Below are 16,879 nucleotides of genomic sequence, written 5' to 3' on the forward strand. Positions count from 1 at the left end.
GGTAACCACCATTTTACTCTGTTTTTAGAAGCTTGGCCTTTTTAGATTCCACATATAAGTGATAACATGCAGTATTTGTCTATCTCTGTCTGACCTATTTCACTTAGCGTAATGTTCTCAAGGTCCATCCATGTTGTTGCAAATGTCAGGATCTCCTTCCTTCTCATGGCAGAACAACATACTGTGGGGTGTGTGTGTGTGTGTGTGTGTGTGTCTATTTATCTGTCTATCTATCTATCTATCTACCTATTTCGCATCTTCGTTACCCATTCATCCCTTGACCAACACTTAAGTTGTTTCCATATCTTGGCTATTGTGGATGTGGATAATGCTGCAGTAAACATGCGAGTACACATATCTCTTCCATACCCTGTTTTCATTTCCTTTGGCAGACCCTTCCCCCCTTATTTTCAAATGCAGAAAATGAGGTCTGGTGGGGTTTTCCCCCACATGGGCCCTGCGACAGAGGAGGGTCAGGGAGCCAGAAGCCCAGGCACCCAGTCTTTCCACCACATCATCTGGGCCATTTCCAGAGGAGGTAGGGCAAAATCTCAGCCACAGCACCAAAAGGAGTGAGCAGGATGTGGCCGTGGCTGTGGCAAGGGGACTAGGCTAGGAGTGGAGAGACGTGACAGAAAAGGCTTGGAGGTGAACTGAGGGGTGGCCAGTGGCTAGTTTCCTCATGGAACATCCTTATTTTGGGCACAATGACTTGTTGAGTGGCACCTGAGTCATCCCTCTCAAGGCCAGTAACCAAGTCAAACAGAAGAACTCACAGATCACTCCTCTCGCCTTGGGGATCGTGGGCATCCACCAAATATTTGTTGATTTGCTTTGACTCTGATGCTGTGCAAAGAAGCAGTCTGTGTGTGCCACAACTAAGTGTGTTCTATTTATGATGGGAAAAAAGAAATCGCCTCATTTACAGATAGTAAATTGCTCCCATTGAATCAAAATGCCCTGGTTGGTGGGGAAACAAGCAACAGTCGAGCTGGAAGAACGTGGCAGAGAATGGAAATGTAGCATGGAGGTACCATTTTCCCCTCCCCCGCCCCTTTGCTTATTACAACTACGCCCATGCATGGTACCACTGGGTGTGGTCTCCTTTCTCTAGCTGGAGAAAGAGCCTCCCCAGAGAAATGTGGATTCCAGCTCTACTCTCTAATAGCTTCGTGATCCTGGACATTTACCTCTTGGCATCACAGCCTCCTGGTCCGCTAACACACCTAAACCACTTGGCACAACGCGTGGTGAAAAGTGGGCATGCAGCACACACGAATTCTCCTTTCCATCCTGATAAAAGTAGTCTAAGAAGAGAGGACAGGCTCTGTAGGAAAAGAGAGAATAATCCTAGGTGGTCTGGTGGCAGGAGGATGGGAGTTTGGGAAAGACAGAAGAGGGAGAACTTGTCAAATCATGAAGCAAGTCTTGAAGCTTGCAGAGAAGAGGAAGGAATGGGGCCATGGCGGCTAACTAAGAGCAAGGTTCAGAACACATGGACTCGAAATCCACTTTAAGGCAAAAGCATTTTGGGCAAGTTTAACTCCCTCTTTGGATTTCAGCATTCTCGAGCAAAAATAAGAAAGCTTTACTATTGATCTTTGAAGGCCCTTTTACCTCTATGGTCCAATGGTTTTAAACACAACCATGGTAAAAGTAAGGGACAGGGCAAGAGAAATGTCCTCACTGGTTGTCTTTCCCAACATGGAGCAGTGGCCAAGTGGAGAAAGAAACTCATCAGAACCTCATGAATCTAGAAGTTCTCAGGATGGCAACAGAGAGAGGAGGGTGAGATACCTACACTATTTTCAACCCGGAGGGTTTCAACCCAAAGCATCTCCCGAGCTCCACTTTTATTTGGGGGAAGTTGCATGGGAAGAGTCCTGAAGGGCACACTTGAATCTACTACAAAGGGTCCTGAGATTGATCAAGTAGGTAGGAAAATCCATTAAAACCATCTGAGGTTTTAACCATGCTTGACTATAAAGTGAGTCCCTGTTCTAGGCATTTCTCTCTTGGCTGCCCTTTCAGGGTTAAGGATGAGGAAGGGATTCAAAGGGGAAGTCCATCATACCAAACTGCTGTCTCAATTACCTCCTGGCCTCTGTTAGTAATGTGGCCTGACGTGTGCTGTTGGTTGATTCAGTCCCCCGAAACTTCAACACCTCCAAGATAGGCCCAGGACTTTTGAGACATCAGTGGTCACAGGCCAAGGAGCCCAGGAACCTCCCGCTGCCCAGGTGGGAAAATCAAAGGACACATGTGTTCTTTGGCTTGGGTAGGCTGACCCTGCTATTCCCATCTAAACTATTTGGTTCTGTGGAAGTAAGGTGTGTTCGTTTCCTGGGGCTGGCTGCTATATACAGCGCCACAAACTGGGTGAGTTAAGACAACACAAACGTATTGTCTCATAGTTGTGGAAGCTGGAAGTCTGAAATCATGGTATCAGCAGGGCCATGTTCCTTCTGAAGGCACCAGGAAAGGATCTGTTCCACATCATTCTTCTAGCTTCCGGTAGTCTCAGATATTCCTTGGCTTAATAGATACATCAATCCTATTCCTCTGTCTCCTCATGGCATCTTCCCTGAGTCTTCTTTCTTTACTGTCTGTGTCCAGATTTCCCCTCCTTAAAAGGACACCGGTCATATTGGATTAGGGGCCCACCCTGTTCCATCATGACCTCATCTTAACTAATTACCTCTGCAATGCCCTTATGTCCAAAGAAGGTGTCACGTTCTGGGGTCCTGAGGGGCCAGGCCTTTAACATCTTTTAAGGGTACACAATTCAACCCATAACACTAGCTTTCTCTAATTTGTGATCAAGAGGTCAGGATTTGAAAGTAACATTCCCAAAAGATTAGAGACCATGAACATTCACTCCTTGTACCCAATACTCCTTCACCAGAAATGATACATTAAGATGGACACAATGCAGGCAGCTCTAACAGATAACTGGCCTACAATCTCTCTCCCTCCATTTGCCAGATCTTAGGTTACTCCTCCATGAGCTTTTAGGCCTCATAATGCATTCCAGCCACCAAGTTATATGCCACTCAAATGAATCTACACTGAAGCTGTTTATTTAACTAATGAACCCTGATTACGTTGCATCCAAGGAGAAGTAAAATTTTTTATTCTATTTAATGAAGGAAGGCTTTCTGGGGAAAGGGGTTCGTAGAAGACTGAGATCAGAGACAGGCATCTAGGAGACTTCATGTATACGAACAAATGCCCACACTGAAAAAGTCTCCTACCAAATTGTTTCCCCAAATCCCCAAAAAGAAACATTCAAGCGCGATCCTTGCAGTGGGGAAAAAAAAAAAAATCCACAAAACATTTCATTTACTTCTGCCTTTGCTTCAGGTACAGAAAGGATCCTTTGCTGGTGTCCTCTAACATATTATTTCTACATTAGTATTATCGGGCTAGTTACCGAGAGACAAATGCCGAAAAAGATGCTGATCACATTTCCCAATCTTATTTGCAAACAAGCGTTCATTTCCTGCTTATCAAGGCACAGCGAGGGTACTTTGTCCATTCAAATCATTGTCTTAAGCCAGTGATACAAGCCACTGGGCAAGGTTGGCCCCAGCCAGAGCCTGGACGCTCAATGTCATTGAACTCAACAAGCAGATAATTAGTATTGAAAGGTGTGATTGCAGCCCAGTCGGCCAGGTAATCAGCCCCCGATTTCTCTTTAGGATTTTAGACCAGTTGGAAATCTTAGCCCAAGAGGGGGCTGGAGGGAATTATCCTGGAAGTGTAGGATCCCTTTTCAAATATAAACACCGGACAATTATCTCCGCCTGTCGGCCCTCCCTTGCTGGGCACGCTGGGTCTGGGCAGTGAGCAGAGGGGACCTGGCTCTTCCCAGGCAGGTCTGCCTCCCAGCCTTGGCTCCCCAGGGCTCTTCTATCAACTCACTCACATCTTCCAAGCCTGTCGCAACCTTGGGATGTCTCTGCAGACCGAGCCTCTTCAACCTGGTGCTTGTTTTGCAAACATTTGGCTGCTTCGTGGGAACCTGCCTCAACCTGAGGCCTGAGCTCCCTCTTGGCTGGGATGGTGGAGGCTTCTCGGGAAGGGCTGGTCTCTTTTCCCAGTCAGATCCGATGGCTTGGAAGAGACAAACTGGAATGCATCTTTCTTCTCTCCCTTCCAAGGTGGGATGCCAGTTCTCAGTTCTCAGAAACCCACAGCCACCGCCGACATAAAACTAGGGCAAACGTTTAAGTGGGCATCCACGCAAAAGCAAATTTTTTTAGGCTGTCAGATGAAGCATCAAATCAGGACTCTGGTCTCCTTCGGGGCCCTGGGTGGCCCTTCCTCCACGGACAGGGATGCCATCTGACAAGGGAGATACATGTGAAAGCGCAAAATCGCTTCTGTATCAAGGGATGCTTTCTCCATGTCTCTATGGCGCTTTGCTTTAGCCAAACTCACAATGGCTAACATAGTTAGATGGCAAAATAAACACGAGTATCCGTGAAATACTGACTCTCCCAGGCTCTGATGGAGGAGGTGCAGCCAGCTACCTGCCTCAGACTCGGAGGGAGGGCCCGGCGTATAAACAAAGTTTGCATGCAAGACTCCATGTACTATCAACATACCCCGATCAGCCTTGCGCCAACCACAAAGCAGACACATAACTCTACGTTATGTAACGTGAACACCAGCAAGCTTTGGGGGCAAAAGACTTTTTGTTCCTTACAACCTATCTTCCAGCTAAGGCGGGCAGCCTCTGGATGATGGCCCCAGAAAAGCACGGAGCTTGGGGCCACTGCGGCTCCTTCCTGCCTCCAGAAAACGCTGACATTACAGTCTGGGTCGCTGGAGAAAGGCCCCTTTGCCTTCCGCAGAAGCCTCGTCTTGCTTCGATTGCACCATTTTCTTCTCAGCATTTTATAACGAAAATTTTAAACGTCCAGAAACTTTGAAAAAACGACAACAACGTACAGTAATCACTCATGAGATACAGTTTTAAGTGACTACCCTCTCCTGCGTGCTGTCTGTGTCTGTATCCTTTTCTCCAAGCCTCTTTTTCTCGAGAGCCTCGTCATGGGAAGCCCCTGGCATGGGCAGCCAGCGCTCTGAGGTTATGCCAGCTGCCATAGCTGCTTACTGTCCTCTGTCAGAAATTAGAAGACTGAGGCGCCCGGGTGGCTCAGTCGGTTAAGCATCCGAGACTCTTGACTTTGGCTCAGGTCGTGATCTCACGGTTCGTGAGTTCGAGCCCCGCGTCGGGCTCTGTGCTGTCAGCTGTTTGGGATTCTCTGTCTCCCTCACTCTCTGCCTCTCTGCCTCTCCCTTGCTTGCTCTTTATCTCTCTCTCTCAAAATGAACAGGAATAAACTTCCAGAAAAAGAAAAAAGAAAAATAAGAAGACCCCATCCAGGTTACGGTTATAGACAGACCTGGGTTTTGATCACAACCCTTCCACTTACCAGCTAAGCGAACGTGGGTGTGTTATTTTCTTGTTCTCAGCCTCAGTTTGCCTTCGATGTCCGGCAGGCATAGAACTAATCCAATTAACCTATGCTGAGCATTTATTAGACGCCAGGAACTTTTCCACGTGACACCCACCAGCTCAAATCCTCACAGTAAACCCCAGGAATGGTGCACGAGTATTAACTCCCATTGGAGGGAATCAGGCTGGAAACCCAGGCCCCCTGCCTGGTGGTGTCACTTTGAAATGAGCAATACTTAACACGGCACGTTTCGTACGGAGCTGTTATTGCAGTGGCTTTTCAGTGAATGACTCAAAGATTCTTATTATTGGCCATAGTATTATTTTTACTTTTATCTCTTTAACATCTTCTAATGTCGATTTATTATTTTTGAGAGACAGAGAGCGCGAGTGGGACAGAGGCAGAGAGAGAGAGGCAGACACAGAATCGGAAGCAGCCTCCGGGCTCCGAGCTGTCAGCCCAGAGCCCGACGCGGGGCTCAAACCCACGGACTGAGCGATCGGGACCTGAGCCGAGGTCAGACGCCTCACCGACTGAGCCACCCAGGCGCCCCAGCCATAGTAATATTTTTATAGAGGGCACCCAGTCAGTACCCAATTACAGCTGAGAACATAACCAACAGCGAGTGCTTCTCATTACTCCGGCTTCCTACACCTCATCATTTTAACAGTCGAGGCCACTACTAGCATGGCTAGCCCTAAGGGAAGCACCTCCAAACTGAAGGGACACCTGGAGAGCTATTTTCCGTATGGCAGGGCAAAGACTCTTCTTGCGAAGCACCTGCTTTGAGGGTTCAGGTTTTTAATTCAGAACACTGGCTGGTATGGCTCCGATAAGCAATTACTATGTTAAAATGCCGTAGTTGGCTTCTCCCGTGCCATATCAGACAAATAGAATTCAGACACAAGCACTTGTTAAAATATACCTTTTATTGGCTGGATCATCTTTTTGTAAAAAGTGATGGAAATTTATCAAATCTAAACTCTATCCATATGTTCTACTGTAAACATGGCTGTTGACATCGTGGAAATGTTTCCAGGCCGGTTCATCTCTCATCTGTTCAGCGCAAAGATATTTTCCATGGTGGCTGCCATACAAATTCTAAACCCTTAAAGTTCTGGGGCTGGTGCCCCAAAGATGATTAGCTCTTGTCTGTTTCTAGGGGAAGGCATGGGATTCCTTAAAGGCAAATAGACTGCCATCTTTCAGCCCAAAAACTCTGGACCACTTCCAACCCTTCCCTCATCCTAAGCTTCTTCAAACACATTCTAACCAGATTCCTCTGTTAGGCAGTGTGTCACAGATCACTAAGGTAAGACTCTCAGCCTTGGGAAAGGCAAAAGAAAGGGTGAATGGATACTAACTTTTGGTGAAGAACCACCTTTGAGTAAGAGATACCACAGAAACCCAGACATGTGGTTTAGCTCTTCTAAAGTCACAGAGCAAATTGAACGGTAGGAAGGAAGGAAGGAAGGAAGGAAAGAAGGAAGAGGAAGAAAGAAAACAAACCCATAAGTTCTGAATCCAGAGTGCCTCTGTGCATTAAATAATTAATAATGCCCATTAGCGTTAAGTCCAGAGACCTGAGAACTGAAACAAATCCAACTATAGAGCAAGTGTTTTGGAAAAAATTGAAGGCACTCTACTGATACCATCTTTCTCAAAGGGACGTAGTTTCAGATAGACCAAGATAGGACACTGTGGATGAAGCTGATAAATTTTGCATCCAAGATGACAAAGCAGAGGCATGTTCTGAGTCTTTGCCAGTAATAGTTGAAGAAGATAAGTTAGAATTTGGGGAGTGGGAGCTACAGTTTGCATGAGAGACCCCCAGCCCAGGAGAGAGACAAAGATCCAAAAAAGGGGGAACAGATGTGTTCAGAAGGAAGCCAATCCAACACTGATCCAACAGTGAAAGTTTCCCCCACATAGAGCTCCAAGCGATTCTGGAGCTATATCCACACCAGTAGGGCTCTTGCTGAAATCTACAGAGACAGAGGAACGAGAGGGGAAGAGGGATAAAAGAAGGTAGTAGGGTCTGTCGAAAACCTACATATGTTCACGAGAATCACAGGTAAGAACTCGATGCTCTGAAGGGCTGTCCTGCCGAGACCTCTGGTCACATTAACCCTTCCGTGGGCCACGGACATTCACTGCCAGCAGCTGACATGTCATGGTAGAGAAACAATCAACGATGGGGAAGAGAAAGTGATGTTTTAGGTGGGCTGGCAGAACAACTTTGTGGACTGCCTTGTTTTTTAACAAACCCACAAAACTATGTGAAGCCACGTGATCCTTACGCCGGGCCAGACTTTCCTACCCCACCTTGGGGGTCTGCCAGTTTTCGCTGGCTCTCTCTACACTGTCAAGCCTTCTTGTGAAATGACTGGTACTTCCTGCTTCCTGTCGCTCCCCAGACCCAGACGCACCACCCCTCCCTGGGTCTCCGCCCTACGGTTTAAGGAAAGGAAGCCAGGGGGCTTTTGAGGACACAGAAGCCCCTGTTCAGAGGAGGGCAAGAAGAACGCTATCATTTCCCCTCCCCGTTTCCGAGTTTCCTTCCACCTTCCTCTGCTCCCCCCACCCCTTACTGTGGTCATGGTGCCCTGGCTCCAATTCAGCACTGCATTCCTGCTTCCTTGTGCCCCGGCCTCCCAGCTGCAAGGCCATGGGGGATGTTCAGAGAGTTCCAGCTCCAAGAAATTCTCATCTCCATAGACCTGTCTACCCACCTCCCACCTGGCCTCCAGAGAGAGAGCCAACATTCCTTCAGTCCCACAGAGAAGGGGTGTGGTCTGGATTACTCAATGAAGCCTCCAAGCCAGCATCTCATGCCCCCAAAACAATAGAGTTGTATTTTTCTTGGACTTCATTCCTTTTATTTGGTTTCTCCTTCGATTAGCAGAAAGAACGCCTCTCCCTCCCCCTACTTTTTTTAATCCACCAGCCCCGTTCTTCTGTTCTTCCGGGAGGATCCCAACCCCCAACCTCAGGAAGGTAGAGCCTTGGATCATGAACCTGAGTGACGTCAGTGAGCTTGAGAAATGCCATCCGTTTCTCCTGGGCTTTCTCACACGTGGGAATTGTCTCTTGGGAGTGTACATCCCATCTCTGATCTGTTTGTTTTGGATGCTAATCCCAGGACGCCGGGTGAGGTGTTAGTCAGACTGACCTTTCCCGTTTTCTGAGTCAGTGATCTTAGATCACTAAGCCAGGCGCTAAGTGTTGAAAATTAAAATCAATGTGTGGGGCCCATAAGCGGGAGCCGGGAAGGTAGGAACAAAGGGGTGAGAGGGAAAAGCGACACTTCGGTTTGGGTTGGAACAAACAAACAAAAACCTATCCATCTGCTAACAAACACATCCTCATCAAAAAAAGATTCTGCTCCTTTGGTGTGAGGCTCACGTTACAGAGACGATTACATGGACATGACCTCCAAAAGAGCTAGAACACATCTCAAGTCCCGATGCAGCTTCCGGCCATCCCCAAACCACCAAATGTCCTGGCATTCAGGGAATTTTCTGTTCGGTCGTCTTCTGAGCTGACGAGATACTGTCAGGCTGCAAGGGACATTTATGGAGTATCTTACCTTCCAGAGGCTGGGGCATTTGAGGCACCCACCAATTCCACCCCAGCTTCTCTCTCAAGCAGACAGATCTAATGGAATAACCATGTTGATAATGCCAGGCGTCTGGTCTGGATGGGCTTTTAAATCTAGCTCTTCTCTGGGACGTCAAAACTCCTGGTAAGTCGGAGACAATGCAGCTTGAATATCAACGGAAACTCAGACAAGACAACTTCTCATCTTTAATAGGAGGAAACTGGCTGATTGAGAAGCACAGTGTTTTTTACAGAAGATCACATAATGTGTTTACAGGAACACAGAGGTTGCATTTTGGTCTAAGGACTTAGGATTATTACCAGAAAGATATATGGAGGTTGTGCTGTGTTCACAAAAAATTTAGGTTTAACCAAATGTCCTGACCATCTGCTTACCCTGTGTTGCACTAGAATCTTCAGGCTGTTCGTATCTCCCAAACCAACAATAAAGCATTTTACTCCCAGCTGACAGATTCCAGCTCCCAGTCTGGACTCCCTTCTACTTCAACATATCAACCTAACAGGTGCAATTCTTTAACAAATATTTGTTGAACATCAAGTACGTGCACCGGATTTGCTCAAACCAGATAACAAAAAAAATATGAAATCCGCTTGTGACACGAGCCGTCATAATACACTTTTCACATACATGTTTCTAAAATGCAGCAACTCACTTTTCTTTCTGCAACCCTGTTCTCAAGAAGAGAGCACGTGATTATAAAAGGAAAGAAAGTATCTCCACTTTCTTTGCTCTGACAGCACACTTACGTGTGCATATACACACTCAGACACACATACACACGCACATGCACACCCATATAAAATCATTATTTGTCCGGTAAGATTTACACATACATCGTGGATGCAAAGAGACTAGACCTGTCTCAGTCTGCGCTCCAAGTACGCATCCATTTTTTTTTAAGGCTCTGCAAAAAGAAAAAGAGAAAAGGAAAACTCAGCAAGACCCTAAAGGAGTCAGATCTCCTTCTATGTTGTCAAGTAATTGTTAGCAGAAATCGGCTGTAATAACAAGCCATTTTAAAGGAATGTCAATTCAATTCTCTCCTGCTTAAAGAAGATCCAGAGTCTGCCTTTGTTCCTAACCTGAGCAGTTTTGAGGAAATAACAATACCTTCTTTCAGAAACATTTGGGGGGGGGGACGGTTGGTGGGTGGGGGGTTGAAAGGTGGGGCTCCTGCTCTCCCAGATAAGCACTGGCAGGACAGGTGACTGCTATGGAGGAGGTTAGCTCTGGGGGGCAGCCAGGAGCCCCCAGGGGAGAGGGCCAGCCTCGTCACATGGAGGAGGTGGGGGGGTGGCGGCAGGAAGCAACTGCCTTGCCTTCAGAAACTTAGAAAGGCTCTCCACTCCTCCTCAGTGTGGGCTCAGCAGCCAAGGCCTCCAGAGCGGCTGAACCACCAGTCTCTCAGGCAATGTGTCCTTCGCCTTCCCTGCGGAAAGCATGTTTGCAGTCTGGGACGGTTCCATGTAGCTGCTCCTTTCCAAGAGTCTGAGGTTTAGGGTTTGGGTGAGCTCGGTGGCTCGCCTCCCCACCCCCCCCCCCACCCTTACCTTTTTATTCACAGTTTCCAATACACAAAGCACTTTATAATGTCCATGGAAACCTCTGTGGCCACAGCCTTAGAAAAAGACAGTCAGCCACACAGGGGGAAGGGCTATGGGAGTGTCAGTTACGTAGCACACACGTGTTGCTTTCTCTTTTGCTAATCAGGTCCCCAAAGCCATGAGGCTTTGTTTGTGTGTGTTTGTTTGTTTGTTTGTTTGCAAAAGGCCAAGCTGACAAGGGCTTTAGAACTAAGAAAGCAGGACAGCATGATAGGATGAATTAAGAAATGCAGGGGGCGCCTAGGTGGCTCAGTTGGTTAGGCTTCTGACTCTTGGTTTTGACTCAGGTCAGGATCTCAAGGTACATGAGTTCGATCCCCGTGTCTGGCTCCATGCTGACAGATCTCCCTCTCTCTCTCTCTCTGTCCCTCTCCCTCTCTCTCTGCCTTCCACCACTCATGCTCTCTTTCCCTCTCTCAAAATAAATAAACTTAAAAAAAAAAAACTTATAGAAGAAAAAAGAAAAGAAATGCAGTTGCTCTTGGGTTGGTCTGTTTATGTAGTTGTACAGTGTGCAACCAGGCCGCTTTTAGACGCTCGTGAAATGTTTGTGGAACGAACCTGTGCTGCTTCTTTAAAGATTTCTGTGCCATTGTTAGAACTTATTGGAAGCTTCCTAGAGGCAAGAGTCCTAACATTTGAATTTGTCATCGTTCTTGTCCCCCACTAGGTTCCTGGGCCTCCCAGAGAGGCTCTGGGCTCAGAGAACAGCAATTAAATGTGATCTTTCTCCTTCTTTGAAGTCTGCTGTCCTCATTCTGATATATTCTCTGGAGACAGTCCTTAGCAATCGCCTTTACCCCACTTTTCCATTTTCCCAACCAATTATACAGGGATAATTGCCCAAAATGAAGACTGAGATCTGTTGAATTCTAAGCTGGCTCTTCCACGGAAAAAAACAGCTAGAACGGTGGGAAGGACTTCGCCGTCATCAGGGGTCTGAATGCCATGCCTCCAAAGCCGTGTCTCTGCCCCACCTTCCGTGCTCCAGCTTCCTCTCTCCTTAAACAGGCATCACAGCATTCCCTGGGCGTGTTAAACACAGTTAAGTTTTAAACATCAATCTTTGCTGTACAAACGAAATGCGTTATCATTCAGACCACGTTTGAGCCAGAGGATCCTAATTTTGACTCATCCCAAAAAGGACATGCCCTTTGGCCTCAGGGGACACGTCAGGAGTCTGTGCAGAGGGGGGGCATGGCTCAGAAGGGCAAACAGGGACTCCCAAAGACAGGTGCAGGCAACCACTGAAATCATCAGGTCACCACACCCGCCATGGCTTGTGCAAAATGCAAGACCCCAAATGTGGATTAACACCCCCCACAAGATAGAGTCCAAAGGAAATAAGGCAGGGCCCCTAATAAAGAAGACCGTGGGTAAACAGCTCCCCCCATCATGGAATAGAGATGATGACGGTATATCCCACCTGGCCTTTGTAGTGAGTGAATTTTTACACAGTGAGCACCCAGGAGTTGGTAGGGCTTTTACCCCTTAACACTTAGAGCTGGAAGTTTAGACAAGAGAATTAAACGTCCTAGACCTCAGCTTTCTCACCCGTTAAATGGGAAAAAATAAGAAGAAGAACGACCACAGAAGGTTCTGTGAGGGGGTCCAGGCGCTTCATCCAAGGAAAGCCCTATGTACATCATGGACACAGAGTAAGGGCTCTGCAAACATTTCCCCTTGCTAATAAATGTCCCCATGGGACAGAAAGGAAATTTGGATCGGGTTCATAATGGAGGGCCTGCACTTCCAAATGAGGACTTGCCTGGACTTAAGGGGATAGCGACAATCCTTTTCTGCCCTGGAGAACAAAATGATCTTGGAAATCCAGACAAGCCTCGCTCAAGAGGTGAAAGGGGGCTGCCACATAACCAAGAAAGAAAGAAAGAAAGAAAGAAAGAAAGAAAGAAAGAAGCCCAGCTCACAGAGTAAATTGAAGTAAGTGCCGTGAGACAAAATCAACCAAGGCACCACTCCTGCAAACCCAGAAAGGTTCTCATGAAAGAGGAATAAAGAGGAGGGAAGACACGTGGAATGTGCACGGTTCAAGTCACAATTTGTTCTCTGCTCCCCGGAGACAAAGGCAGCCAAGCTCTGATTAGGAGAGAAAGAAGGAGATAAGATCAAAAACTGCACTTCACAAAAGAGTGAAGCCCCAGTCTCTCCGTGTGACCCAAAAAGGAGCTGGAGCTCGGGGAGGACGAGCCTGTGGGGGAGCCTGCGTGCCTGCGAACAGGGCTCCCCGCTCACAGCAGCCTGTGGAATTCTCGGTGCATGAGGCCCTGCAGGAGGGGTGGGGGCAGCCACCTCGCACCAGCATCCCGGGATCTGCCTCTCCCATTAACTGCCTGACCTTGAGCGAGCCACACGCTCTTCTCAGGGCTTCGGTTTCTTCACATGAAAAGCAAAGAGTAATTTCTTCCCCTCACCACCTCCAGGACATGTCCAGGGAATAGAGTTGACGAGTGGATGTAAGGGCATTTCAAAAGCAGAAGCAGGAAGCAGCAGCCAGGAATATTCATTAGCAGTGGGATTATTTTTTCAGCCATAGGTGAGAAGGGGAAGAGCAGGTGACTATGTGGGCTTCGGAGTGATGTGCGTGTAGCAGACAGGACGAGCAGCCTGCCCCCGGGCTCCTTTCTGTGAACGAGTGGTGCCCGCAGTCCGCGGATGGCTGTTGGGGGCGGGCTGTGCACAGTGGTCTTAAGCGAGTCCAGGCAAAGGCTGGTTATGGGGGCAGAGAGATACAGCCCGTAGTGCGGACAGAAATGGACACAGGGCCTGGGGCAGAGCAGGGAGAGTCTCTGAACAGATGGAGGCCACGATGACGGCTTCTCCTGTCCAAGCTGGCACCCCACCGTTCCTACGTGGGGTGGCTGCTCATTGGCTAGCGGAGAATGCACGTCCTTGGCCCCTCACCGCATCACCCCACCGGCCTGAGAAAAAAAATTCACCCAGAAGCAGCAAAAAGCTAAGGCATTTTGACACTTAATATCTACATAAATACCTGTTGAAATTAACTCCACCCACCCCACCCCACCCCACCCTCAAGCTGGGCAACAGGGCCTGGAAGCTAGTGTTTCTCTCCTCTCCTGCTTCTCAATTTCCTGCGCCTCCTCCTCCTCCTCCTCCTCCTCCTCCTCCTCCTTCCAAATAAATCACAGTTTGGATTTAGGGGCAGGGGTGGAGATGGGTGACATTGTTTTTGCAAATGCCTCTGGTCGGAAAGGATGTAGGGGGGTTGTTCCAAACGGAATTGCAAGCCCCCAAAGTGCCTAGGCAAGAAGATGCATATGTACCTACCGCCATCCTCACTTTCCCTTTAAATCCCTCCCGCCCCTGCCCCCAGGAGGACTTGGGGACGGATTTGGGTTTCTGGGGGTTTCTGGGGCTCTTGGGACTGCAGTCCCTGGGGCCATCTGGGAGTGATTAGCCTACAGATTTCAGGTAGCTCCAGCCACACGTGCAGCCCACATGATACCCCCTAATTCCAGACCCACAGCTCTCCTTCTCCAAACAAACAGCAGGGCCGTTTGCAGAGAAAAGAAAATGCCTTCCTTAGAGGAGCTGCAGGGGGAAGCCAGGTCATAATTGTCTCCTCTGCACCCCTACCCCACCGCCCCCCCCACCCCCTCCTGCCATCCATTCAGCACTCAGCCACTGCACGGCTCATCCACGACAGGACTGTGCTTTGTGCTTAGAAAAGCAAGCAAGGAAACCAGGAAGAAAAAAAATATTTATTATCATTGTATATTTGGGTAGCAAGGTCTAGAGGTTTTAGAGGTTCTGATAGGTTAATAATGATTTTGGTTTGTGGTTTGATTGTTTTCTCAAAACCTGTAAATGCAGGCCAGAAATGTATAAAGATTGCAATCTGAAAGCTTTATGTCCATCACTCCAAATATTCTCCAAATATTCTGTAACACCCTTTTCTTAAAGAAAGAAGTCTTGAGGACAGGGAATTTAGAAGAAGGTTCCAGGCAAGGACAGACTTTCTTGTGAGGGGCATAGGTAGGCATCTACAGGACACATTTTGAGGAAAGCCACGAAGATCTCATCTACTGGCCAAGGTATGTGCCTGGTCGATGTGCCAGGCACGATGTGCCTGGTAGCTGAGACGTACTATTAGGTAGTCATTGCTTTGGCTAAATTTTGGCCATTCATTCCCTCACTGAACATTTACTGAGCAGAGTCTATGTGGCATATAGAGGAAGATATAACACTCTGTCCTTGTCCTCGAGGAGATCACAGTTTAGGGGTGAGCATACACACACAACAGACCAATGACCACACAAAAAGGCATGAACAAAATGTTGTAAGAACACAGAGACAGGAGCAAATATCTTTTCTTGGAGAGACCTCAAGTCTTCACAGAGGGTTCAGCGTTTGGACTGGACCTCCACTGCCTACCAAAATCTGACTGTCTCTTAGACTCAGAATATACAGTGCCTTAATAGTCATTTCCTCCATAGTCTGAATGAGTCTCACATCTTTTCTAAGAGAACAGTTGGTGAGGGCAGCTTTTATCGAGAGAGACACCATTCCCTGAAAAGAGAGAGGATTAGTGCAAGCAAGGGTTGTGATGAGGGCTCCCCGGCACGTTAGAAAGGAAAATCTTGACTATGGGGAAGAAACCAGTACGTTAGTCTAGAAAGACAGGGCGAGTTCCACCCATGAGTCATTGAGAAATGGCCAGAGGACATGGAAGAGACTTGAGAAGTTAGCGATGCTCTTAGGAATAAATATAAATCGATAATTCTTTCCTTCAAAGGGAGCATTGCTAGGAATTTTTCAGAATCAAAAGAGAATCTAACCATTTCTTCTAGGGACTCATGGTTAAATCTCAAAGGCAACCTCACCCCCACTTCCTGGTTGGTTTGACTGAAAAATCAAAGTGTCCTCGGCAGAAGTGAAATTGGGCTGACAAAGCACAGGGACAGAGGAAGGGGGCCGGTGAGTGTTCCCTCCATCCTCCGCCTCACCTGTCCAGTCCCCTTGGCCAAGGGAACTAGCCCAGAAGTTGGCTGGAGCGGGTCTTGGGCCTAGCTGAGCTGCGGCAGGTGAGCCTGGAGGCAAACGCCCCCCACCGGGATCACCCTGAGGCCCTGCTTTCCTCAGACCTAAGGTCCTGGAGGAGAGTCAGAATCCGGAGAACCTCCGAAGTGCCAGGAAAATAAAAAGCAATTAGTGACTTTTGCTTTAGGCAGAATCTAGAGGGGAAAAAGAAATCCTGGAGCCCTGCGAAGCTCCACCTCCCTGGGCCTCTTCCGGAACCACAATGTTCAGCCCACTCAGCGTTTGGCCAATGCCACTCTCTCCTCCCTCAGAAGATTTCTCTGCTCCTGGAAAATCATCTGGAAACTGTCATCACCACCGTGCTGGTTGGCAGATGTCCCCCAAAGAGAGAGTGAAGCGTACCACACACTACAAGGCATTTCTGGGCTTGGACCAAGAAAGGGGAGGGGAGGCGGGGTGGGAGGTGACGGCTCAGGCAAAGAGCAGCAGAGATGGAAGAAGAGAGGTGACTTCTGGGGCCCAGGAGAGGGAGGGCAGGGAGCCCACCGTGGAGCCGGGCGCCCCTGTTTCGCCTTCCGCTCAGCACTCTGATGGAGCAACAAGGATGGAGGGCGGCTCCCTGTGACCCACACACGCTTTCAGGGCAAGGAAACAGAAATCCATGCTAGAGGCAGAGAAAGAGGGTCTCAGGACATGAGATGCCCCGGGGGCAAAATGGCACAGGAGCAGACAGCGACTGAATTCGGAAGGCAACCAGACACGAAGGCAATAATAGCAGAGACCCTGTGTTGGCTCCTTTGGGTGCTCACGCACGTAGTGAGCCCTCCAATGATATTTGCTGAGCTGACGTGTGTGGGGGCTGAGAATGATTAGTGCCGGGCTAACTGGGAGAGGGATGGCAAGCGAAAGAATGAAGGATGTCTCCACTACATTGGACGTTCCCCACCCAGAACTCTCCTCCATCATCTACGGCCCGAGCGCCAACACTCAGACCCATCCGGTCGGCTGCCGCGAGTCCTGTACAACCTTCCGCGGTCATCCATGACTCAAAATCTGCAAGCATCGGGCTTGCTGCCCGCAATAGCTCGTGCATGTATTAGTTAGGATTCAGAGGAAAGCTGGATTCTGGGCTCCCTCGCGAGATTTGGAGGGGAGGGCCCCGGGGG

Source organism: Panthera leo, chromosome E1 (assembly GCF_018350215.1).
Source record: "Panthera leo isolate Ple1 chromosome E1, P.leo_Ple1_pat1.1, whole genome shotgun sequence".
NCBI lineage: Eukaryota > Metazoa > Chordata > Mammalia > Carnivora > Felidae > Panthera > Panthera leo.